Below are 27,034 nucleotides of genomic sequence, written 5' to 3'. Positions count from 1 at the left end.
TGCCGGTCCATCTGAGCCTACCTATGTTTGGTAATTAAAGAAGCTCTGTTTAAGTTGATTCGCTTTTGGGTCCTCATTCACGCACCGTAACAGAAGAATCCGACCAAGAATGGACCCAGCGACTTCGGATCCTCTCCACTCAGCCGTCGAGATCCAGGGAGCGATGCTAGGCAGACACGAGCAGGAATTGTCTGCTGCTCGACATGCCGTTGAGACCCTGGCCACCCAAGTCTCCAACCTCACAGAACAGGTTCACCATCTCCGCCTCGATCCACCGGCCACTTCCAGGGCTTTCGAATCTCCGGAGCCCAGAATCAATAACCCGCCGTGTTACTCTGGGGAGCCCACTGAATGCCGCTCGTTCCTCACCCAGTGTGATATTGTGTTTTCTCTCCAGCCCAACACTTACTCCAGGAGCACTGCTCGTGTCGCCTACGTCATATCTCTCCTTATTGGACGGGCTCGTGAGTGGGGCACGGCAATCTGGGAGGCAAGGGCTGAGTGTACTAACCAGTATCAAGACTTTAAGGAGGAGATGATACGGGTTTTTGATCGATCTGTTTTTGGGGAGGAGGCTTCCAGGGCCCTGTCTTCCCTATGTCAAGGCAATCGATCCATAACAGACTACTCTATTGAGTTTCGCACTCTTGCTGTCTCCAGTGGCTGGAACGAGCCGGCCTTGCTCGCTCGTCTTCTGGAGGGTTTCCGCGCAGAGGTAAAGGATGAGATTCTCTCCCGGGAGGTTCCTTCCAGCGTGGATTCCTTGATTGAACTCGCTATTCGCATTGAGCGACGGGTTGATCTTCGTCACCGAGCTCGTGGAAAGGAGCTCGCGCTCTCCGTCGCCTCCCTCTCCGCATCACTACCATCTTCCTCTGCCGGCTCGGGTGCTGAGCCCATGCAGCTGGGAGGTATCCGCATCTCGACTAAGGAGAGGGAACGGAGAATCACCAACCGCCTCTGTCTCTATTGCGGTTCCGCTGGTCATTTTGTCACTTCATGTCCAGTAAAAGGCCAGAGCTCGTCAGTAAGCGGAGGGCTACTGGTGAGCGCTACTACTCCTGTCTCTCCTTCAAGATCCTGCACTACCTTGTCGGTCCATCTACGCTGGACCGGTTTGTCAGCTTCCTGCAGTGCCTTAATAGACTCTGGGGCGGAGGGCTGTTTTATGGACGAGACCTGGGCTCGGGAACATGACATTCCTCTCAGACAGTTAAAGGAGCCCACGGCCTTGTTCGCCCTGGATGGTAGTCCTCTCCCCAGGATTCAGCGTGAGACGCTACCTTTAACCCTCACTGTTTCTGGTAATCATAGTGAAACCATTTCTTTTTTAATTTTTCGTTCACCTTTTACACCTGTTGTTTTGGGCCATCCCTGGCTAGTTTGTCATAATCCTTCCATTAATTGGTCTAGTAATTCTATCCTCTCCTGGAACGTCTCTTGTCATGTGAAATGTTTAATGTCTGCTATCCCTCCTGTTTCCTCTGTCTCTTCTTCACAGGAGGAGCCTGGTGATTTGACAGGGGTGCCGGAGGAATATCACGATCTGCGCACGGTGTTCAGTCGGTCCAGGGCCACCTCTCTTCCTCCACACCGGTCGTATGATTGTAGTATTGATCTCCTTCCGGGAACCACCCCCCCCCGGGGTAGACTATACTCTCTGTCGGCTCCCGAACGTAAGGCTCTCGAAGATTATTTGTCTGTAGCTCTTGACGCCGGTACCATAGTCCCCTCCTCCTCTCCCGCCGGAGCGGGGTTTTTTTTTGTCAAGAAGAAGGACGGGTCTCTGCGCCCCTGCATAGATTATCGAGGGCTGAATGACATAACAGTGAAGAATCGTTATCCGCTTCCTCTTATGTCTTCAGCCTTCGAGATCCTGCAGGGAGCCAGGTTTTTCACTAAGTTGGACCTTCGTAACGCTTACCATCTCGTGCGCATCAGGGAGGGGGACGAGTGGAAGACGGCGTTTAACACTCCGTTAGGGCACTTTGAATACCGGGTTCTTCCTTTCGGCCTCGCTAACGCTCCAGCTGTCTTTCAGGCATTAGTCAATGATGTCCTGAGAGACATGCTGAACATCTTTGTTTTCGTTTACCTTGACGATATCCTGATTTTTTCACCGTCACTCCAGATTCATGTTCAGCACGTTCGACGTGTCCTCCAGCGCCTTTTAGAGAATTGTCTTTTTGTGAAGGCTGAGAAGTGCACTTTTCATGCCTCCTCCGTCACATTTCTCGGTTCTGTTATTTCCGCTGAAGGCATTAAGATGGATCCCGCTAAGGTCCAAGCTGTCATTGATTGGCCCGTCCCTAAGTCACGTGTCGAGCTGCAGCGCTTTCTCGGCTTCGCAAACTTCTATCGTCGTTTCATCCGTAATTTCGGTCAGGTGGCAGCTCCTCTCACAGCCCTTACTTCTGTCAAGACGTGCTTTAAGTGGTCCGTTTCCGCCCAGGGAGCTTTTGATCTCCTCAAGAATCGTTTTACATCCGCTCCTATCCTTGTTACACCTGACGTCTCTAGACAGTTCGTTGTCGAGGTTGACGCGTCAGAGGTGGGAGTGGGAGCCATCCTTTCTCAGCGCTCCCTCTCTGACGACAAGGTCCACCCATGCGCGTATTTTTCTCATCGCCTGTCGCCGTCGGAACGTAACTATGATGTGGGTAACCGCGAACTGCTCGCCATCCGGTTAGCCCTAGGCGAATGGCGACAGTGGTTGGAGGGGGCGACCGTTCCTTTTGTCGTTTGGACTGACCATAGGAACCTTGAGTACATCCGTTCTGCCAAACGACTTAATGCGCGTCAGGCGCGTTGGGCGCTGTTTTTCGCTCGTTTCGAGTTCGTGATTTCTTATCGTCCGGGCTCTAAGAACACCAAGCCTGATGCTTTGTCTCGTCTCTTCAGTTCTTCAGTAGCCTCCACTGACCCCGAGGGGATTCTCCCTGAGGGGCGTGTTGTCGGGTTGACTGTCTGGGGAATTGAGAGGCAGGTAAAGCAAGCACTCACTCAAACTCCGTCGCCGCGCGCTTGTCCTAGGAACCTTCTTTTCGTTCCCGTTCCTACTCGTCTGGCCGTTCTTCAGTGGGCTCACTCTGCCAAGTTAGCCGGCCACCCTGGCGTTCGGGGTACGCTTGCTTCCATTCGCCAGCGTTTCTGGTGGCCCACCCGGGAGCATGACACGCGTCGTTTCGTGGCTGCTTGTTCGGTCTGCGCGCAGACTAAGTCCGGTAACTCTCCTCCTGCCGGCCGTCTCAGGCCGCTTCCTATTCCCTCTCGACCGTGGTCTCACATCGCCTTAGATTTTGTCACCGGACTGCCTTCGTCAGCGGGGAAGACTGTTATTCTTACGGTTGTCGATAGGTTCTCTAAGGCGGCTCATTTCATTCCCCTTGCTAAGCTTCCTTCTGCTAAAGAGACGGCACAAATCATCATCGAGAATGTTTTCAGAATTCATGGCCTTCCGTCAGACGTCGTTTCGGACAGAGGTCCGCAATTCACGTCTCAATTTTGGAGGGAGTTTTGCCGTTTGATTGGGGCTTCCGTCAGTCTCTCTTCCGGCTTTCACCCCCAGTCTAACGGTCAAGCAGAACGGGCCAATCAGACTATTGGTCGCATCTTACGCAGTCTTTCTTTTCGCAACCCTGCGTCTTGGTCAGAACAGCTCCCCTGGGCAGAATACGCCCACAACTCGCTTCCTTCGTCTGCGACCGGGCTATCTCCTTTTCAGAGTAGCCTCGGGTACCAGCCTCCGTTGTTCTCATCTCAGTTCGCCGAGTCCAGCGTCCCCTCCGCTCAGGCTTTTGTCCAACGTTGCGAGCGCACCTGGAAGAGGGTCAGGTCTGCACTTTGCCGTTATAGGGCGCAGACTGTGAGAGCTGCCAATAAGCGTAGAACGAAGAGCCCTAGATATTGTCGCGGTCAGAGAGTTTGGCTCTCCACTCAGAACCTTCCCCTTAAGACGGCTTCTCGCAAGTTGACCCCGCGGTTCATTGGTCCATTCCGTATCTCTCAGGTCATTAATCCTGTCGCAGTGCGACTTCTTCTTCCGCGATATCTTCGTCGCGTCCACCCGGTCTTCCATGTCTCCTGTGTTAAGCCCGTTCTTCGCGCCCCCGCTCGTCTTCCCCCCCCCCCCCCCCATCCTTGTCGAGGGCGCACCTATCTACAGGGTCCGTAAAATCTTGGACATGCGTCCTCGGGGCCGTGGTCATCAGTACCTAGTTGACTGGGAGGGGTACGGTCCTGAGGAGAGGAGTTGGGTTCCCTCTCGGGACGTGCTGGACCGTGCGCTGATTGATGATTTCCTCCGTTGCCGCCAGGTTTCCTCCTCGAGTGCGCCAGGAGGCGCTCGGTGAGTGGGGGGGTACTGTCATGTACTGTCATGTTGTCTTGTCTCTGTCCTTTCCCTTCACCCTGTCTCCCTCTGCTGGTCGTGTTAGGTTACCTTTTCTCCCCCGCTTTCCCCCAGCTGTCCCTTGTCTCCTCTAACTACCCATTCACCCCGTTCCCCACCTGTTCCCTTTTTCCCTCTGATTAGGTCCCTATATCTCTCTCTGTTTCTGCTCCTGTCCTTGTCGGATTCTTGTTTGTTTGTGTCATTCATGCCTGAACCAGACTGCCGTCATGTTTGCTGTAACCTTGTCCTGTCCTGTCGGAATCTGCCGGTCCATCTGAGCCTACCTATGTTTGGTAATTAAAGAAGCTCTGTTTAAGTTGATTCGCTTTTGGGTCCTCATTCACGCACCGTAACACTCTGGTCTGATGAAACAAAAATGGAACTGTTTGGCCATAATGACCATTGTTATGTTTGGAGGAAAAAGGGGAAGAACACCATCCCAACCGTGAAGCACAGGGGTCGCAGCATCATGTTGTGGGGGTGCTTTGCTGCAGGAGGTACTGGTGCACTTCACAAAAGAGATGGCATCATGAGGGAGGACAATTATGTGGATATATTGAAGCAACATCTCAAGACATCAGTCAGGAAGTTAAAGCTTGGTCGCAAATGGGTCTTCCAAATGGACAATTACCCCAAGCATACTTCCAAAGTTGTGGAAAATGGCTTACGGACAAAAAAGTCAAGGTATTGGAGTGACCATCACAAATCACTGACCTCAAGCCTATATAACATTTGTGGGCAGAACTGAAAAAGTGTGTGCAAGCAAGGATGCCTTCAAACCTGACTCAGTTTCACAAGGTCTGTCAGGGGGAATGGGCCAAAACTCACCCAAATTATTGTGGGAAGCTTGTGGAAGGCTACCTGAAACGTTTGACCCAAGTTAAACAATTTAATGGCAATGCTACTAAATACTAATTGAGTGTATGTCAACTTCTGACCCACTGGGAATGTGATGAAAGAAATAAAAGCTGCTATTATTTTGACATTTCACATTTCACTTTATATAAAGCGGTGATCCTAACTGAGCTAAGTCATTTAATTTTTACCTGGATTAAATGTCAGGAAGAGTGAAAACTGAGTTTAAATGTTTTTGGCTAAGGTGTATGTAAACTTCCTACTTCAACTGCACATACTACCTCAATTACCTCGACTAACCAGTGCCCCCGCACATTGACTCTGTACCGGTGCCCCATTGTATATAGTTTTTTAACTACATTGTTGGTTAGGGGCTCGTAAATAAGCATTTCACTGTCAGGTTGTTCTATTCGGCGCATGTGACTAATACAATTTGATTTAATTTGATCTCTGCAGGTTAAGTAATACATCAGAAATTTAGTATTCATTTTTAAATGGAGATTCTCCATTGAGCTTGCTTTTTAGCACAGGACTAGGTTAATAATAAGTGTACCCAGTAAGCCTTAAATACTGATATAGCACTATTATTTAGGATTGTAGTTACTTCCTAGATGTAAAACACTGAAGTCGTTACAGCTTGTTACAGCTTGTGCTCTGACTGCCAACTTGTGACGAGGCCAGGCCAAAGAGTTGCGGAGTAATTCAAACATTCTTCAAACTGCCATTTATTTTCCCAGAGTTGTAATTATGGTCTATTAAAATGCAAATGATGTCAATGGCAGAGGAGTGCTAATCACTCAATGTCTGTTTATGGGCAGTGGAGCTACATTAGGGGAGCAGGCAGAGAAGAGGACCACCATTAACAGATAGCCTGCTATCTGGGAGGGATTATTTGTGAAACTAAGGTGCCTATTTGATGAGAGCCAGAAACCCATGCATTGAGTAAGCTAAGGCAAAAACAAAAAAGGTATTTTCAATTAAATATTAATTTTTGCATTCTCAGTGCTCATCAGCCCAGAAAATAGGAATTACCTGTTTTTATTTAATTAATAATGTCAAGAGAAATAAATGACCTTTGATCCACCATTATTTGTTGAGTTGAGGTCCATTGTATGTGATAATTTCATATTTTCAATCTTTCGGTGTGATCTGTTCATTTATTAAGGCCAAGCACTACACCCGCATAGTGGGGTATTAATGATTAATGAATTGTATTAATCATAAAACAAATCAACATTTACCAGTTGAATGTAGACACCAATATAAAACATTTTTGTCCCTCAATTTTTTTTTACATATAGAATAAAAAATACACAAATGAGGCAATATCTCATTAAATATGTGCATATTTGCATTTTGTGCAAATCCATTTTTCTGGACATTGGATGAAGTCAGTCCAAATATTTTGGTTTAATTTTGTTAGGACACTACAGGACCAGACTTGCCCAGAACAGATTATGGAAACATACTTTTTTCATATTTCTATCTGTAAAATACTAGCGACATGCAAGTAAAAATCATTTTTTAGTGCAATTTTCCAAAGAAAATGTTATCGATAATAAAAAATGTATCAACAATTCCCTCTGGGCAAGTCTGGAGAATTAAAGGATAACTACACAACATGTGGTCAATGCAGATGCTTCTGAGGCTGAGGAAAATGTGTGGGAAGACTCTCACTTTCGGGAAATGCCAGTTGAAGACAAGTACACCGAATACAGACTAACAACTGCAAACACCCATTTAGCCCAATCACCATCTCTTCAAAGTAACTAAATCTCTATGAAATGGGCTTTTAAATTATGTGTAATTTAATGTAGTGAATTTTGAAATGATTGATGCATGTCCATTTTAAAGTGGTTAAAATGCATTAAAATGTTCATGACGGTAGTATGATAAACTATAGAAAATATACATTTCCATCAGGTTTTTATTTGATTGCTACGTTTACAAAAAAAAAAAAAATGAAGGAAGCAAAATATCAACAAATCTCAAAACGGATAAGTAGGTGAAAAAATGTAATTGCATCCTGTGGTGCCTGGCCTTAATGACCATAACTGAGTACTCAAACACAGCTTGGATACTATCACAGCCAATTGCTGGATATTGGAATGCACATTACTTCTGCAAGGTTGTGCATATGTACATGTGAATGTTCCTCAATACATTACAAGTAGGATGTAAATGTTCCTCAGAACATTATAAGTAGAATGTGAATGTTCCTCAGAACATTATAAGTAGGATGTGAATGTTCCTCAGTACAGTACATTATAAGTAGGATGTGAATGTTCCTCAGAACATTATAAGTAGGATTGTGAATGTTCCTCAGTACATTATACATAGAATGTGAATGTTCCTCAGAACATTATAAGTAGGATGTGAATGTTCCTCAGAACATTATAAGTAGGATGTAAATGTTCCTCAGAACATTATAAGTAGGATGTAAATGTTCCTCAGAACATTATAAGTAGGATGTGAATGTTGCTCAGAACATTAGCAATAGATATAGTCCTTGGTTCACTCCAGACTTGTCTGCTCTTGACCAGCACAAAAACATCCTGTGGCGTTCTGCATTAGCATCGAATAGCCCCTGTGATATGCAACTTTTCAGGGAAGTTAGGAACAAATATATACAGGCAGTTAGAAAAGCTAAGGCAAGCTTTTTCAAACAGAAATTTGCATCCTGTAGTACTAACTCAAAAAAGTTCGGGGACACTGTAAAGTCCATGGAGAATAAGAGCACCTCCTCCCATCTGCCCACTGCTCTGAGGCTAGGAAACACTGTCACCACCAATAAATCCACTATAATTGAGAATTTCAATAAGCATTTCTCTACAGCTGGCCATGATTTCCACTTGGCTACCCCTACCCCGGTCAACTGCCCGGCACCCTCCACAGCAACCCGCCAAAGCCCCCACCATTTCTCCTTTACCCAAATCCAGATAGCTGATGTTCTGAAAGAGCTGCAAAATCTGGACCCCTACAAATCAGCCGGGCTAGACAATCTGGACCCTCTCTTTCTAAAAATATCTTCCAAAATTGTTGCAACCCCTATTACTAGCCTGTTCAATATCTCTTTCGTATCGTCTGAGATTCCCAAAGATTGGAAAGCTGCCGCGGTCATCCCCCTCTTCAAAGGGGGTGACACTCTAGACCCAAACTGCTACAGACCTATATCTATCCTACCCTGTCTTTCTAAGGTCTTTGAAAGCCAAGTTAACAAACAGATTACTGACCATTTCGAATCCCACCATACCTTCTCCGTTATGCAATCTGGTTTCAGAGCCAGAGCTGGTCATAGGTGCACCTCAGCCACGCTGAAGGTTCTAAACGACATCATAACCGCCATCGATAAGAGACATTACTGTGCAGCCGTATTCACCGACCTGGCCAAGGCTTTCGACTCTGTCAATCACAACATTCTTATTGGCAGACTCGACAGCTTTGGTTTCTCAAATGATTGCCTCGCCTGGTTTACCAACTACTTCTCTGATAGAGTTCAGTGTGTCAAATCGGTGGGACTGTTGTCCGGTCCTCTGACAGTCTCTATGGTGTGCCACAGGGTTCAATTCTTGGGCCGACTCTCTTTTCTGTATACATCAATGATGTTGCTCTTGCTGCTGGTGATTCTCTGATCCACCTCTACGCAGACGACACCATTCTGTATACTTCTGGCCCCTCCTTGGACACTGTGTTAACTAACCTCCAGACGAGCTTCAATGCCATACAACTCTCCTTCCGTGGCCTCCAACTGCTCTTAAACGCAAGTAAAACTAAATGCATGCTATTCAATCGATCACTGTCCGCACCTGCCCGCCCGTCCAGCATCACTACTCTGGACGGCTCTGACTTAGAATACGTGGACAACTACAAATACCTGGGTGTCTGGTTAGACTGTAAACTCTCCTTCCAGACTGACATTAAGCATCTCCAATCCAAAATTAAATCTAGAATTGGCTTCCTATATCGCAACAAAGCCTCCTTCACTCATGCTGCCAAACATACCCTCGTAAAACTGACCATCCTACCGATCCTCAACTTCGGTGATGTCATCTATAAAATAGCCTCCAACACTCTACTCAACAAACTGGATACAGTCTATCACAGTGACATCTGTTTTGTCACCAAAGCCCCATACACTACCCACCATTGCGACCTGTACGCTCTCGTTGGTTGGCCCTCGCTTCATACTCGTCGCCAAATCCACTGGCTACAGGTTATCTACATGTCTCTGCTAGGTAAAGCCCCGCCTTATCTCAGCTTACTGGTCACCATTGCAGCACCCACTCGTAGCACGCGCTCCTGCAGATATATCTCACTGGTCACCCCCAAAGCCAATTCCTCCTTTGGTCGTCTTTCCTTCCAGTTCTCTGCTGCCCATGACTGGAACGAATTGCAAAAATCTCTGAAGCTGGAGACTCACATCTCCCTCACTAGCTTTAAGCACCAGCTGTCAGAGCAGCTTACAGATCACTGCACCTGTACATAGCCCATCTGCAAACAGCCCGTCTATCTACCTACCTCATTCCCATACTGGTATTTATTTTAGGGGGATGTGAACGTTCCTCAGAACATTTTAAGTAGATTGTGAATGTTCCTCAGTAGATTATAAGTATGATGTGAATATTCCTCAGTACATTATAAGAAGATTGTGAATGTTCCTCAGAACATTATAATTAGGATGTGAATGTTCCTCAACACATAAGTAGATTGTGAATGTTCCTCAGAACATTATAAGTAGAATGTAAATGTTCCTCAGAACATTATAAGTAGGATGTGAATGTTCCTCAGAACATTATAAGTAGGATGTGAATGTTCCTCAGAACATTATAAGGGGGGTGTGAATATTCCTCAGTACATTATAAGTAGCATGTGAATGTTCCTCAGAACATTATAAGTAGAATGTGAATGTTCCTCAGTACATTATAAGTAGGGTGTGAATGGGATGTGTATGTTACTCAGTGCCTTCAGAAATATTCAAACCCCTTTGACTTTTTTCACATTTTTTTGTGTTACAGCTTGAATTTAAAATGGATTAAATTGAGATTGTGTCACTTGACTAACACAATAATAATGTAAAAGCAGAATTTTGTTTTTAGAAATGTTTACAAATGAATAAAAAATGAAAAGCTGAAATGTCTTGAGTCAATAATTATTCAACCCCTTTGTTATGGCAAGCTTAAATAAGTTAATGAGTAAACATTTGCTTAACAGTCACATATTAAGTTGCATGGACTCACACTGTGCGCAATACTAGTGTTGAACATGATTTTTGAATGACTACCACATCTCTGTACCCCACACATGCAATTATCTGTAAGGTCCCTCAGTTGAGCAGTGAATTCCAAACACAGATTCAACAATAAAGACCAGGGAGGGTTTTCAATGCATTGCAAAGAAGGGCACCTATTGGTAGATGGGTACAAATAAAACAAAGCAGACATTGAATATCACTTTGAGCATGGTGAAGATTATTAATTACACTTTGGAGGGTGTATCAATACACCCAGTCACTACAAAGATACAAAGGTGTCCTTCCTAACTCAGTTGCCGGAGAGGATGGAAACCGCTCATGGATTTCACCATGCCAATGGTGACATTTAAACAGTTACAGAGTTTAATGGCTGTGATAAGAGAAAACTGGATGGATCAACAACATTGTAGTTACTCCATAGAACTAACCTATTTGACAGAGTGAAAAGGAGGAAGCCTATACACAATGAAAAATATTCCAAAACATGAATCCTGTTAGCAATAATACACTGAAGTAAAACTGCAAAAAAATGTGGCAAAGAAACTAACTGTATGTCCTGATGCAGCCACCACCATGTTTTGTTTGGGTCAAATCAAACACATCACTAAGTGCCACTCTTCATATTTTCAAGCATGGTGCCGGCTGCATCATGTTATGGGTATGCTTGTTATCGGCAAGGACTAGGGAGCTATTTTAAGATAAAAATAAACAGAATAGACCTAAGCACAGGCCAAATTCTATGGGAAAATATGGTTCAGTCTGCTTTCCAACAGACACTGGGTGGCAAATTCACCTTCCAGTAGGACAATAAGCTAAAACAAATATACACCTTTCCAATATACACTGGAGTTGCTTAGCAAGATGACATTGAACGTTTCTGAGTGGCCTAGTTACAGTTTTTACTTAAATCGACTTGAAAGTCTATGGCAAGACTTGAAAATGGCTGTCTAGCAATGATCAACAACCAACTTGACAGAGCATGAATCATTTTTTAAAGTATAATGTGCAAATATTGAACAATCAAGGTGTGCAAAGCTCTTAGTGACTTATCAGGAAAGACTCACAACTGTCATCACTGCCAAAGGTGATTCTAACATGTATTGACTTCGGGTTGAATACGTATCTACAGTAACTAAGATATGTTTTCATTTTCATAAATGTTTGACAAATATACTGCTCAAAAAAATAAAGGTAACACTTAAACAACACAATGTAACTCCAAGTCAATCACACTTCTGTGAAATCAAACTGTCCACTTAGGAAGCAACACTGATTGACAATAAATTTCACATGCTGTTGTGCAAATGGAATAGACAGGTGAAAATTATAGGCAATTAGCAGGTGAAAATTATAGGCAATTAGCAAGAGACCCCCAATAAAGGAGTGGTTCTGCAGGTGGGGACCACAGACCACTTCTCAGTTCCTATGCTTCCTGGCTGATGTTTTGGTCACTGTTGATTGCTGGCGGTGCTTTCACTCTAGTGGTAGCATGAGAGGGAGTCTACAAGCCACACAAGTGGCTCAGGTAGTGCAGCTCATCCAGGATGGCACATCAATGCGAGCTGTGGCAAAAAGGTTTGCTGTGTCTGTCAGCGTAGTGTCCAGAGCATGGAGGCGCTACCAGGAGACAGGCCAGTACATCAGGAGACGTGGAGGAGGCCGTAGGAGGGCAACAACCCAGCAGCAGGACCGCTAGCTCCGCCTTTGTGCAAGGAGGAGCAATAGGAGCACTGCCAGAGCCCTGCAAAATGACCTCCAGCAGGCCACAAATGTGCATGTGTCTGCTCAAACTGTCAGAAACAGACTTCATGAGGGTGGTATGAGGGCCCGACGTCCACAGGTGGGGGTTGGGCTTACAGCCCAACACCGTGCAGGACGTTTTTCATTTGCCAGAGAAGACCAAGATTGGCAAATTCGCCACTGGCGCCCTGTGCTCTTCACAGATGAAAGCAGGTGCACACAGCACATGTGACAGACGTGACAGTCTGGAGAAGCCGTGGAGAACGTTCTGCTGCCTGCAACATCCTCCAGCATGACCGGTTTGGCGGTGGGTCAGTCATGGTGTGGGGTGACATTTCTTTGGGGGGCCGCAGCCCTCCATGTGCTCGCCAGAGGTAGCCTGACTGCCATTAGGTACCAAGATGAGATCCTCAGACCACTTGTGAGACCATATGCTGGTGCGGTTTGGCCCTGGGTTCCTCCTAATGCAAGACAATGCTAGACCTCATGTGGCTGGAGTGTGTCAGCAGTTCCTGCAAGATGAAAGCCTTGATGCTATGGACTGGCCCGCCCCTTCCCCAGACCTGAATCCAATTGAGCACATCTGGGACATCATGTCTCGCTCCATCCACCACAGACTGTCCAGGAGTTGGCGAATGCTTTAGTCCAGGTCTGGGAGGAGATCCCTCAGGAGACCATCCGCCACCTCATCAGGAGCATGCCCAGGCGTTGTAGGGAGGTCATACAGGCATGTGGAGGCCACACACACTACTGAGCCTCATTTTGACTTGTTTTAAGGACATTACATCAAAGTTGGATCAGTCTGTAGTGTGGTTTTCAACTTTAATTTTGAGTGTGACTCCAAATCCAGACCTCCATGGGTTGATACATTTGATTTCCATTGATATTTTTTGTGTGATTTTGTTGTCAGAGTAATGTCAAAGGATAAGAAATCCATGCAGGGGTACAAGGATGAGACTATACACGGTGCAGGAAATCCATGCAGGGGTACAAGGATGAGACTATACACGGTGCAGGAAATCCATGCAGGGGTACAAGGATAAGACTATACACGGTGCAGGAAATCCATGCAGGGGTACAAGGATGAGACTATACACGGTGCAGGAAATCCATGCAGGGGTACAAGGATAAGACTATACACGGTGCAGGAAATCCATGCAGGGGTACAAGGATAAGACTATACACGTTGCAGGAAATCCATGCAGGGGTACAAGGATGAGACTATACACGGTGCAGAGGATAAGACTATAGCACTTTCATCTCCCCCACGCCATCTTCATAAACACACACACAAACACACACAGACACACACACACAGACACACAGACACACACACACACACACACACACAGACACACACACAGACACACAGACACACAGACACACAGACACACAGACACACACAGACACACACAGACACACACAGACACACACAGACACACACAGACACACACACACACACACACACACACACAACCCCCTGCCCCAAGCTAACATTATCAGCACAAGCCTGGTAATAATGGAGGACTGGTTGGACTCTTGTTTGATTACATGGGTGGGTACCCCAGGGACTTGTCTCGGGCCCGTTGATGAATTAATCTTTGTGATTGGCGCTGTGGGAGCTGGAGCACTGAGAGAGGCCATTGATTTGTCATTAGGGTGATTATTCCATTGGAATTGGATTTATTTGGGATCTTAAGAACATGACAAAGCCGTGCCCTGGTCAACCTGGTGGCCACCGGAGGCCAGCCAATACGCTGTATCTGATGAAATGTCTGGGGGCTGACACTTTAGCTTGCATTGTGTTTCCAAGTCTAGCTCTATATTTCAGAATCACACATTACTATATTTTTCGAATGTATATGAAAGGTAAGCAGCAAACATTGTGTACATTATCAACTGCCTACATCAAGCGTAGCAGTGTTAGTCCTCCAAAACAAATGTTATCCCATTTCACATTATGATTGGCGATTGACATCCTAACCTTGTTTGTCTCCAAATGTCAACATTTTCACAGCAGGGACGTTGACATGTTTGTTAACATGCCCCCCTTTACCTAAATTCATTACAGTTCAAAACCCAAGCAAGGGTCATTTGTGGTCCCGTGGCGCCTACGTATGCAAACCTTTTACTCGGGTCATAAATCTTATCAAGGTGAGGAAAGTGTTTACCCGGTCGTTTATTTCAGCGAAAGCCAGACCGGTGACCCATAAAATGAGCAAAGATAATGGGGACCTTAACATAGTCTTCTGCACATGGAGGTAATTGCCAAGGCCCTAGATCAATCAATATTGACTCCAGTTTTCCAACTACTGCTTTCACAGAATGTGTAAAATTGGCTTTAGACGGATGGAGAACATATCCCTGATAGTTTAACCTTAATCTATCGAACACGTTCACTTGTACAATTATAGATTTAGCCAATTAAGCACATTTTTTTTTTTACTGGGAATTCTGTGGGGTATTAAAAGTGCAACGCAAACTATTAAAAATGCACAGAACATTTCAGAAATGTTCCTCCACTGGAATGGAAAGTAAGTGACTACAGTAGTAAATTAATATGCAAGGCCCTTCGAAAGTGTGTCTCTAAAAGAAATACATGACTGCTGTCATACTTTATGTGATAATGACATTATGCCATATTGTGAAAGAATCTATGTAAAAATGACATTGATCAAAGGTGCTAGAACATGTTATCAATACATCGCGAAGGGGGGAAAATCACTGCACTGCCAATCACTGCTTGCTCAAAGGCACTTAGATTTCTCTTTAGTAGACATTTCCATCTTGACTTGATGAATCTCACAATCTTTTTTTCCTTGCCACACCGAAGTAATTTATTTTTTATCTCTCCCAAGCTATATTTTCTTTTTTTTTTATACAACCTGACACAATATGCCACAAGGGATTATAATAATTCCAGAACTTTGCACTAACTCCAGATAGCACTTACTCTCCTTTCAGTCGCATTTGGAGAAAATGAAGTGTCCTTTCTAAAAATGCTGAATATTATGAAATAATAAATGTTTTGACACACTTATCATACACATGCCAGGCAAAAACACATTGGCGTTTCAATATGTCACCTCAAATATTGATTTCTGCCTCTTCTGTTGTTCATGGTTTTCAGGTTCATACAAAGGCTATTTCCTGATCAGCATGATCATATTGATTCAAGGTAACACTAAGACCTATATGTTATGATGCCTAAGTGAACCTCATGATTTCTCAGAGCGAAAATGTGATTTCTCTGAACATTCAGTGAGGTTAGCCGTGGTGAGGTTAACCGAGGGCCAATGAATCTTCCAGAGGTACGATGCAACAACTCAACATTTTCACTGAAAGAATGATTTCATTACAACAAAGTTTACAATCTGAAACAGTTTTGATGAGGCTTTTTCACAGTGTAGGAAGAATGGAGTTTCACCCTCCTGCAGATACTGGTTTTGATTACATTTGATTGAATAATCTTATTAAAAGGTGGAGGCTTGTTAGCGCTGCATATTCACATTGGTAGAGGATGTTACTGTATGTATGAGAACTTACACTTTACTTTTTCAAGGAGTGACGGCAAGGATTACATGACAGTACCTGGCCAATGACGGGTCGTGCTATTTAAATCATCTGTCCCAAGATTCCACATTATCTCAGATGGCTGAACATTTCTTCAGCGCTGAAGAATCCATGAATGGTCCATGTCACTGTCTGGTCCTGACCCATTTTCATATTCAAGCAGTTCCTCTGTACATTATTGATGCACAGTATATTTGCCTTGTTTTGAGTCTAAAATCAATGCGTAAATTCAGTATTAAAGTTCACTAATGCAACATTTTTGGGGTGATATTTTCTGAGTACAGTTTAATGTATTCACAGTCAGGCAAATTACATTTTTCTTGAGTGAGGAGAGGCAATCTGCTCTTGGCCATTCAACTCCAACTTTAATTTGGGTTCCAAAAGATATATTTTGTAGACATTGCTAGGCTAATGTACATTTTCGAAGGGGGAAAGGAGAGACTACCGCTGGCGTTACTTTGATGAGGTGTTAATATCTAATATCAAGAGCAGATAGGACCCTTATTAGTCCCCATCTTCTCATTAGAGGGAGGGGCTTATCACACAGAGGAGAAGACAAAAGCTAAGAAAGTAATATGACTGGCTTTGACTTTGCTGCATATCCTGAAGCTTTTGGTTGAGGTCAACTTAATTTGAGACTTCGATAGGGGGGAAACTTGTGAGACGAGTCACATTGACACTGTTTAAAATACCCAATTCATGCCCCAACTTCACTGGCATCCAAATTCTCAATTAGAATACATTTAAGTACACATACACATAAGTATCCCTCGTTAAAGACCATAGAGAACTCAGAATGAGTTTTTAAGGAATGTTGTGGTGTGAAGTATTTGTTGGTTTTATAATATATGCCATTTACCACACTTTTATCCAAAGTGAGTCATGAGTGTATACATTTTATGTATGGGGGGTTCTGGGTACCATTCTCTACCAACTGAACTACAGAGAAATATCAGCACAGATACTTAATTTCAATCTCCTAGAAAATGGATGTGGAGGATTATTGCAATACTTTCTTGATGTCCTCATTGCATACCAAAGAATAACGATGACAGTTATAAAAAAAATCAGGAAGTTGGAAAGATCATAAAATATTAATGTCCTCCTTACACATAACAGTTTAAATTTGTAAACACTCAATATTTTATGTTAACTCAATCTCATGTAAAATGTATGAAGAAGTGACACAAACATGCACAATGTGGATCTGGGAAAAGTATTACTCCAGGCCAAGGCTAGAAATAGAACTGACATCATTTGGCGTCCGTTTCAAGTCATCCGAGAAAAAAAAGTTATGGACATATTTCCAAAGTGGTCGCACCTTTAGCAAAGTTTGCAGCTGCACCGAAGTTAAAAAGGTACTAATCCATTTTTAAACTGCATCGTTTTCCTCAAAATAAAACTAACCTTTTGTTTGGCATTTGGCATTTTTTTGTATCTTTCATTTTCTTTTGAAACTAACAGTTTGATGGGAGGAAACACTTGGTGCCTGCACGTAAACACACACACACGCCGACACAACAAAACATGACATTCGTGTACATTTTAAAATGACAATACACCATTCACCAGTCATTTACTTATAAATCCCCTTATTTGGACTAACAAAAAGCACAAAGTAAGCACACTGGTAGAACAGCACCAATCAATGCATTAAGACGACGAAGAATGAGCCTGCAGCTCGATTAATGTTGAGCCATTGACAAACGGATTCAATATGCAAACATTCGCCCTAAACAAGTCAGAAAATACATTGGGCGGCAAAACTATATGCCCCATCGATTTCTGTTCGGGGTCAATGTACATTCTTCTGCATTTAGACATATAATTCCCTCTCCAGCAAAGTCATTAGACAGGCAAATGTTTAATTAAGCAGTCACTGTGGTGTAATCTCAATAATCCAGTATCTGAATGTGGGCCAAATTGGAACACTCCTGCCTGCCTTTTCCCTTTCGTGGGAAAAGACTGTTTCTAAAACAGCTACTTCACCACCTCCACACTGAAAATCCGACAGGAACTGTGCAGCGTTGGCCAGAACAGATCTTAAATCCACACAATTCCCAGCATGGTCTGCTAATTAAAAGCCCACTTCGAAGATTCTCAGCAGATTCAGCCAGGTGTTCACAGCTGACCTATTTTTCCGCCAAAGGAAAACAGTTTTTAGGGGCAAGGATCGAGACAGATGTGTCTGAAAAACTGTCAAGCTCTTTTTCACCCCTCCATGCCTCCATGCACAAGGATTCATTATGTCTGGTCTTTGTGGATCATTTGGCTTTCCAAACTGTCCTCAGCTGGACCTGCTGTGGAATTATTCCCCTAAACTGTCTGTCAGTTAGCAGAAGACGGCTTGTCACACATAATAGGGGTGTCATGACTGCCAGCGGAGGACAAGCGCAAATAAATGGATGCTATTGCTCGTCTCAAAGTTAAGTGCATGACAGTGTCATTTCAAATTACAGTGATCTTTCTTCATTCATATTCAAAGTGAGGTCCGTTATTTCTGAAGCCAATAACAACACATTCAATAGACACATGTGTGCAAGTTCTATGCTGTACTACTGTTCATCTTAGTGAGAGCATGTGAGAGCTTTAAAACATATTTAGTGTACTTTTCTTTCCAGAGGCAGGACAGGCGTCAAATCCATGGTAAACTCACATATCCCATGTTTCCAAATGCTCCACCTGATCAAAATCGTAGTAGATTCTACCTTTCACTTAATACTTCCCTTCATATTCACCGCTCAGAGTGATTAAACAAGTCAGAAATTCCTTTGGTTCCAAGTTCAAATAAGTGACAAAAACATTTAAGCAGTACGCTAATAATGATTGAATTCACATTTGGCTCTATGTTCTTTCTCATTGTGTTCGCTAATAAACGCAGGCAGTATCGGCAATGTAAATCAGAACGAGAATCAGAAGACAAAGCCGAGTATTAGAAAGATAACACTGGAAATCATTTGTCAGTTCACAATGCAACGAGTAAAATAATGCTTGGCCATATCTAAATGAGGAAACAGTAGTCCTATAGCAGACAAAGGCAATTCAAATGGAAACTGGAAACTGTTGAGAATATTTGGGCGTGCTATTTAAAAAAGTTGATTCTGCAGCAGAAGATAATGAACTTAACAGTTTTCTGAGAGAACGAGGCAAAATCAGTTTAAGTTTCTGTCAGGGTTGGCAGTTGGTGATGGGGGGGTGATGGCACCCAGTGGTAGGCATGGCAATCCTATTATTGGTGTTTCTGAAGTAGGCCTCAACAGATATAATTATCATGGATGATTCAACTTATTTGTTAATTACGGTATTCAAATAAACGGGAACATGGCAGCAAGTGTGTGAGCAAGACAAAGGAGCTGATGTGAGCAAGACAAAGGATACGATTGTGGACTATAGGAAAAGGAGGGCCGAACAGGCCCCCATTAACATCTACGGGGCTGAAGTGGAGCGGATCGAGAGTTTCAAGTTCCTTGGTTTCCACATTACCAACCAACTATCATGGTCAAAACAAACCAAGACAGTTGTGAAGAGGGCACAGCAACACCTTTTCCCCCTCAGGAGCCTGACTGAAAAGATTTGGCATGGGTCCACAGATCCTCAAAAGGTTCTACAGCGGCACTATTGAGAGCATCCATACTGCTCGGCATCTGACCGTATGGTGCTACAGAAGGTAGAGTGCGTACGGCCCAGTACATCACTGGGGCCAAGCTTCCTGATATCCAGGACCTATAAACTAGGCGGTGTCAGAGGAAGGCCCAAAAAATTGTCAACGACTCCAGTCACCCAAGTCATAGACTGTTCTCTCTGCACGGCAAGCAATACCTGAGCGCCAAATTAAGGACCAAAAGGCTCCTTAACAGCTTCTACCCCAAAGCCATAAGACTGCAGAACAATTAATCTAATTGCCACCTGGACTACTTACATTGATCCCCCTTGTTTTTACACTACTGCTATTCACTGTTTATTACCTATAAACCTGTACCCCCACATAATTGAGGCTTCAGATGAGCAACAGTCATAACACATTGGCTTTCTCCAACCCTCTACCTCTCACATATCCGGCGTAATCCCAATGTTCGCTGGAGTCATAGATACCGCTTATCAGTCATTTGGAATTTTGAGCAGCAAACATTTAAGTCATTTTCTGATCCCTGGCTTGCTCCCTTGTCAGGGTGATGTTCCAGCTTCGAACACTGCATAGGAATGAAGCATGTGGCAGGCACTGAGGTATTTTGAATATGAAGGCAGGCTTACATTTGCTATGTTGTACGGCATAAGCATGGCCTATATTAGTTAGTAAATCTACTGTATTACTAGTATCACATATATGACTATTTAATCTAATTCTAAACGTATTTCACAAAATCTAAAACTGTTCATGTCTTTGAAAGAACTCCAAGGCATAAAGAAACACAAAAAGCAAACTCTCGGTGAGGAGATCATTTTGAACTTAGACATTATCAGCCTCCACTATATTAATCAAAGTCAAAACGCAATCCCGCTTTGATAAGCTGCTGGCAATAATTCTCCCATTGAAGGCGCTTATTTGGGTCTCGCTCAGGTGAAATGAAGAAGAGCTGATTGCGTGGGGTGATCCTACTGATTACATTTTAAATTTAAAACGCATTTCTCATTAGATGATTCTGTGGCAGCTGATGTGGCAGTATGCTGTTATATGCGCAGACTGTCGTGTGTTTCTTCAGTGTGAGTTATTCTTCACTTTAACGTTTCGAAATCATCAGCGTTAAAGGTGGATAATGTCTATCACTATACTGTTTTCCTAGATAGATGAGCATGCACTGATATCTAGGTTTCAGTTCCTATCAGTAACATCTCTAGTGACATCTCTAGTTAACACAACCTGATAATCAGCTTATCTCACCATATTGCACCTCTTTTCATTATAGTCGCTGAATACATTCTACAAAACATTCTTCCTGGTAATATAACATGTAATATTTTGCATGCAGTCATATCGTGGCTGACAATGATAGGTCCATCCCAGCCCTCATTAGGCATCTGTTTGTGTGTTAGCCTGGCAGCTTCCCTCTGAACGGCTTGTCAATGTTTAATGAAACACTCATCATCGTTTAACGAAACACTCATCGTCGACGGTAGGAGGAGTTCAGCTTTCTTAGCCTGCCCCCTGTACTGCGAGCTGAATTACCAATGATCAAGACTCAGAGTTAGCCTTTGAAGCGGATTTCTCCTCTAGTAAAACCACTCAGATGAATGTTCAATGGCCATGATCTACTGGAATGATTGTGGTTTCCATAGAAATGTATCATAAACGGTTGGTATACATTATAGACATTTTGAGAATGGAACAAAGTGTATGATAATCTGTTATACTATTGAATTAATCAATCCACATCTGAAGACTAATGGAGGTTTCTTTTACCTATTCACATGGGGTAATACGCATTAACTATTACTCGAGTGAACTGTATAAATTATGCAGTTGGTTCTATTGTGTCAGAATATTTGATTTGTTTATAACATGTGCCAGTCAATTGACAGTAGGGGGTGTACGAAGTAACACTTCGTTTTTAGATGGATTTGTGAGCAGTACATTGCCAGCTGCTCGGAAATTATCTGAACCAAGCCGCGTGGCAATGGAATCAATGAATAATCGCCTTTCAATCATTCTACAATGCATGAGTTCCAGCAAGCGACACTAGTCTTCCCTGGGCTGGTTGGCCTCCGTGTTGACGGAAGCAGTAGCTCACAGCCTTCAGATGCTTGTCCTCTCCCAGAGAGAAAAGGAAAGAGCTTTCAAAGCAGAGAGGGGGAAGGACACTTAGCTGTTTCGCTCCTTGAAACTGGCCCCCTCTCTTTCCCTTTCCATCTCCCAGACGTATCATATTCTGCATCTTCCTTGAAAGCGACACAATGGGGATTTGTTTCGTCATCACTCATAGCTCTATCAATAACATTTACATACGCTGAGAGCAATGAGGTTGACCAATGGCGGGACACCAAGAAAGACATTAAGCATTTTGCTGAAAGACATAAATCAAAAACAGGGGGCTTCTGGATTATTATAAACCTAGGAGAACTATTATTGTAAGTGCTCTCATTTAAGGACACTAACTGATAGGAGTGTGATTTATATGGGGGGCACGTGGCATATTAGGACTTGTTGGGGAAAATTACCTACATTTGGGAAGAAAGTTATCTGGTAAAAAGACACTCAATGTATCACTATTTCCTGAAGTATTATGCATGGGAAATATTAATTAATTAAGTATTAATAGTAATCAAGGGGCAATTTATAATACAATTGCTTCACGATTAAATCAATGCTATCAATTGCTTCATGATTAAATGCGATTATTGTTAATTTGTACATTTGAATCTACACCTTATCCCTCTAAACCATTGTCATTCAGTTTATTACCTATTCCGCTTTGTTATCAGTGGCCACAAAATCAAGACACCAGAGATAGTTGCATGTGTCATGTGTCATGCAACATCTTTCAAATAGGCCTCTCTTTTAAAAGCTCATTACTTAATGCATACAAATGACCATGGACTCAATAGCCATATACCTCAGAAACTGACACTGTTTGGTGCAAACTTTAGTCTTGGGCTCCAATTTCACATATCATTTTCACAGGGGGCTGTTTGGCCCGACGCATGCAAAATTGTAATTCCATCTTAGTTTCGTTGTGTCGTTGCTAATGACCTTTCGTGGGGTAGAAAAAGGAGGAGGGCCACTGAAATAAATATATATAACAAGAGAAAATGCCCATATTTCATCATAATGTTTCTTTGATGTGAAGTCAAAATAAGCCTATTTGCTACAATGTGTCAACAACAGTGTTTGAGCATGGTGAAAATTGGCTGCGGAGAGGTCATTCGTCAGAAACGGATTGGTGGGAGCAAGCGCGGTCGGCTAAAATGTAGATGCAGACAGATTTGAGGGAGCGAAATTGATCAAAACGAGGCTATGGGATTGGGGCGTGTGCATGTGCCCACACCAGAGTGAGATTGTGTGTGGGTAAGGGGTTGAATGAATGAATAAGTATCCAAATCATTATGCCCTATCATTAAATACAAATTCAGAGGCTGATTATGTTGTGCTTTTCCTGTCACGCTGCATAAATAGTGTAGGGGAAAATTGCGAAGGCTGGCGAAGGGGACCATTATGAGGGCACTGGACTGTGGTGTTGTGAAATGAGATGGAACAGAAAGACTTACATGAGATTATATAGTCATACAGATAACAGGAAAATGTATGGAAAACCGCAGGAAATCATCTGATATATTGTTAAAATATTCACTGAACAGAAATATAAACGGAACATATAAAATTATGGAATAAAATAAATAAAAGGTGCCAGAAATGTTCCAGAAGCACAAAAAGCTGATTTCTCTCAAATGTAGTGCACAAATGTGTTTATATCCTTGTTAGTGAACATTTATCCTTTGCTACAATAATCCATCAAACTAACACGTGACAAGAAACTGGTTAAACAGCATGATCATTACACAGGTGCACCTTGTGCTGCGGGAAAATAAAAAGCCACTCTAAAATGTGTCGTTTTGTCACACAACACAATGCCCTCAAGTTTTGAGGGAGCGTGCAATTGGTATGCTGACTGCAGGAATATCCACCAGAGCTGTTGCCAGAGAATTGAATGTTCATTTCTCAACTATAAACTGCCTCCAACGTCGTTTTAGAGAATGTGGCAGTATGTCCAACCGGCCTCACAACCACAGACCACGTGTAACCACGCCGGCAGGATCGTCTGAAACCAGCCACCAGAACAGCTGACGAAACTGTGGGTTTGCACAACCAAAGAATTTCTGCAGAAACTGTCAGAAACCATCTCAGGGAAGCTCATTTGCATGCTCGTCGTCCTCACCTTGACCTGACAGCAGTTTGGCGTCGTAACCGACTTCAGTGGACAAATGTTCACCTTCGATGGCCTCTGGCTTCGATATTGTCACTTTAAGAGCTCTGTTGCACAGCTACACCTAAACCATGCTTGAAAATCCCCTCTTTTTTAACAAAGGCCAAAATTGCTTTCAAAAGTGTTTTCCTGCGATTGCATTAATAGCTGTGCATTGACTGCTTGTCAGAGTACATGTTTCCCTCCTATGGCTCTCGCAACTTGAATGCGCCTCAAGAGGAAGAGTTTTCTCACATAGAACACACAAGCCGACTAGGTAAATAGGTCAACTATTCTACTATGAGGTTGTCTCATTTTGTTTTAATAACAACATTAACCGTCGAAAAGAGTATCACTGGAAAGTTACATCCTGGGTGACAAAGTATAGGCTTTGAATTACTTTGCCAGCAGCTGGAGTCGGCTTCACACTGCTGTCTGAGTTGAGTGCTGCTGTGGTTCGCATTATAGACTATTTAAAAAATTACCCCATTTTCATATTTGAGTAAAAGTAAAGAAACCTTAATAGAAAATGACTCAAATAAAAGTGAAAGTCACCCAGTAAAATACTACTTGAGTAAAAGTCTAAAAGTATTTGGTTTTAAATATACTTAACTATCAAAAGTAAATGGAATTGCTCAAATATACTATCAAAAGACAAAGTGAAAATATAAATCATTTCACATTCCTTATATTAGGCAAACCAGAAGGAATAATTGTCTTATTTGTATTTTTTATTTACAGTTAGCCAGGGGCACACTCCAATTCTCAGACATCATTTAATTTCAGAAGCAGTAGGGATGACCAGGGATGTTTTCTCGAGAAGTGCTTGAATTGGACCATTTTCCTATCCTGCTAAGCATTCAAAATGTAATTTTTGGTACTTTTGGGTGTCAGGGAAAATGTATGAAGTAAAAAGTACATTATTTTCTTTAGGAATGTGGTGGAGTAAAAGTAAACATTGTAAAAAATATAAATAGTAAAGTACAGATAGATACCCCAAAAACTACTTAAGTAGTACTTTCAAGTATTTTTCAAGTATTTTTACTTAAGTACTTTACACCACTGCCACCACTAACATTTAATTCCATTCATCTGAACATCGGAGTGTGATCAACAATCATGCATGTCAGGTACACCGCATAACAGAGAAAAGCTGTCTGTATTAGGCTATGTCATCTCCAAACCACCAGACCTGGATTCACTTGGTCAGTCTATGCCATGGTTCTTAATGTTTTGTATACTCAGTATATACACTGAACAAAAATATAAATGCAACATGTAAAGTGTTGGTCCCATGTTTTATGAGCCGTAATAAAGAAAATCCCAGAAATGTCTCTCAAATTTTGTGCACAAATGTGTTTACATCCCTGTTAGTGAGCATTTTCCAAGTTAATCCATCCACACTTGAGGACTGTCTCATTGAAACATGCCATAGTTAATACTATACTGCACACAGGTCTGCTGTCAAATAAAAACCTAGGGAAATATCACACAACACCTTGTTATTGCTCCCCTTAGGTCAATGTTGAAGCTTCATCAGTTCACTAACAGACTGTACTTTTGACACAGACAACTTCATTGTTTAGTTCATATTGCAGATATATTTGGTTACTCATTGTCTATGTGTCATAGTATGTGCCTGTAGGTCATTGACATGTCTGTCAATATGTTGTCAAAATGAATAGGACGAGTCTCAATGTTAACTCATAAGCCAGTGAGTAAAATGAGACATTCTGGATTTCTCAAGAGTAAGGCCTCTCATATAATTGTCAATTTAAAGACTAAGGAAATCAAATGTGTGTCGAACTCTGCAACAAAAATAATGAATTCGGCTGGCAGTCAACCATATCAAATGAGTGTTACTTTATCATAGTTTGAAAATGGAATGGCATTTTCAATACAATGGGATTTTTCTTCATATAAATTACAATTTGCCTTCTTGCTCATTTTGCAGTATAAATAGTAACCTATGATATTATCCGTCAGCCAGTTAACATTCTCATTTGAATACGGTTCAGTGTGTCAGTGTAATATTAGACTTTTGGAAAAGACAAGTCCGTACAATACGAAGTCTTATATTATCTACAATTTACCCACAATGCCACTGTCTTCTTCATGTCTGCCTTCATCTACCATGTCAGCAGGATAAACTCAATCAAACCTGCATTGCAGTATTTACACAGTAGCTCATTTCCCTTAGTAATGGTTTTCATGACTGTAACAACATACAACCACATAACCACTCCCTACCACAGGAAGACACTTCCAGTTTTCACAATCAGACAGGTGTGTGCACAGGTGGACAAATAAGACATTGCATTTATGTGGCAGGTTAAATGTAGTCTGTTGTGTATGTCAGTACTGCATTGTAGCTATCCTGGTATTGCGACAGTGTGCTGTTTTACATTCATGTCACTTTTGTGTTGTCAGAATGAGTTGTCACATCCCAGTAAACATAGCGCGTTGCACTGTGATACCGCGTAGACATGTGTCAATGTCTACACACAATGTCTGTCCTCCTTGTGTACATTCGATAGACAGGCAGCTATTGCAGAATCAAACCCACAGTCCTTTATATCAACTGTAGACTGATAGAGCAGCATCCCGAAACCAATCTGGAGTTATTAAGCATGGAGGCTTACCTTGAGGTTGAAGGTGTGAAAGTCATGGAACATTCTCTCTCCTGAGACCTGTGTGACAATGAAGAGGATGAGACGTCCGTCATGATTAAGGAAGCCCACAATTACAGAGAAGCCCAAGCGACAGTGATTGATCAACAAGGAACTCCCCTTAATGAAGACTAAAGCACCCGAGCGATCCAGAGACCAAATTGGAAAATGTAACTAGAACTACAGTACACAGTGCCAGATGCTTCACTCAGCTCGTGATAGCATGTTGATAGTGTGTTAGATGCTAGACCATTTTGTACGTTGGTAGCACCTGTGAAGCCAGTTCTCAAGAGATATTCAATCAACAAACTCTGATAAACTTATCAAACCAGAAAGAGGGAACACAACATGAAGTCCAAACCTGAAAACTGCATGGTCATAGTCATGGGAAAACACTGAACAGACAGAGTTTAGGGAAAGTACACCTTTAATATTGTGTCTGAAAGGCTGTGTCTGAAGGACAAAGAACAAGAATACAATTCCCTTCCAAACAACGACAACAACCTATTCATGGTATCGGTGAGCCCAGGCCAACACTAGCAGGTAGCCTTGAAGATGGACAAAGATAGCAAGAATTGATCGAGTTTGAGTGAGTCTCGTGTTAAAAGACTGTCTGAACCCAAGGGCCACTCAAACATAACCGAATCAGTTTGACTGT

The 27,034-nt window shown here is 42.8% G+C and overlaps 1 protein-coding gene across 15 annotated transcripts in view; it reads right to left on the bottom strand.

Annotated features, from left to right (window-relative positions):
* LOC110500605 (receptor-type tyrosine-protein phosphatase delta) overlaps positions 1-27,034 on the bottom strand; it is a 612,371-nt gene that overhangs the window by 290,971 nt on the left and 294,366 nt on the right. For all 15 annotated transcript variants that reach the window (XM_090214671.1, XM_090214666.1, XM_036958032.2 and 12 more), the window contains exon 8: positions 26,350-26,397. The gene's annotated coding sequence lies outside the window, so the exon portion shown is untranslated. The remainder of the gene's footprint in view (positions 1-26,349; positions 26,398-27,034) is intronic.

Source organism: Oncorhynchus mykiss, chromosome 21 (assembly GCF_057628025.1).
Source record: "Oncorhynchus mykiss isolate SJ-2025 chromosome 21, ASM5762802v1, whole genome shotgun sequence".
Taxonomy (NCBI): Eukaryota; Metazoa; Chordata; class Actinopteri; order Salmoniformes; family Salmonidae; genus Oncorhynchus; species Oncorhynchus mykiss.
Note: the sequence above shows the minus strand (reverse complement) of the source record. Positions and strands in the feature narration are given on the sequence as shown.